Source organism: Phaethon lepturus, unplaced genomic scaffold, assembly GCF_000687285.1.
Source record: "Phaethon lepturus isolate BGI_N335 unplaced genomic scaffold, ASM68728v1 scaffold29313, whole genome shotgun sequence".
Taxonomy (NCBI): Eukaryota; Metazoa; Chordata; class Aves; order Phaethontiformes; family Phaethontidae; genus Phaethon; species Phaethon lepturus.
This window is the reverse complement of record NW_010530205.1, coordinates 12,522-12,780: the sequence shown is the minus strand read 5'-3', so window position 1 is coordinate 12,780 and position 259 is coordinate 12,522.

Genomic DNA, 259 nt, shown 5'->3' with positions numbered 1-259 from the left:
AGAGCAGCGTGCAGAGCTCTCCGTCCTCCCTGCGTGTGCTCCCTCCTCCCTCCAGAGCCTCTCAAGCTAACTGCCTGATGGCTGGCCCTGTGTTTCTTAATGCATATAAATGCCAGCAGGACGTGCTTCTCCTTGCCATGCCCGCTTGCTCCCCCTGACTCCTGCCCACGGCCCTCCTGGGCTTTGTGAGGCAGGCGGGTGGCAGGGACAGCAGGCAGGGCTCCTGGCTCTCCCCGCTCCTTTTAAAGGGGCTTTTGAG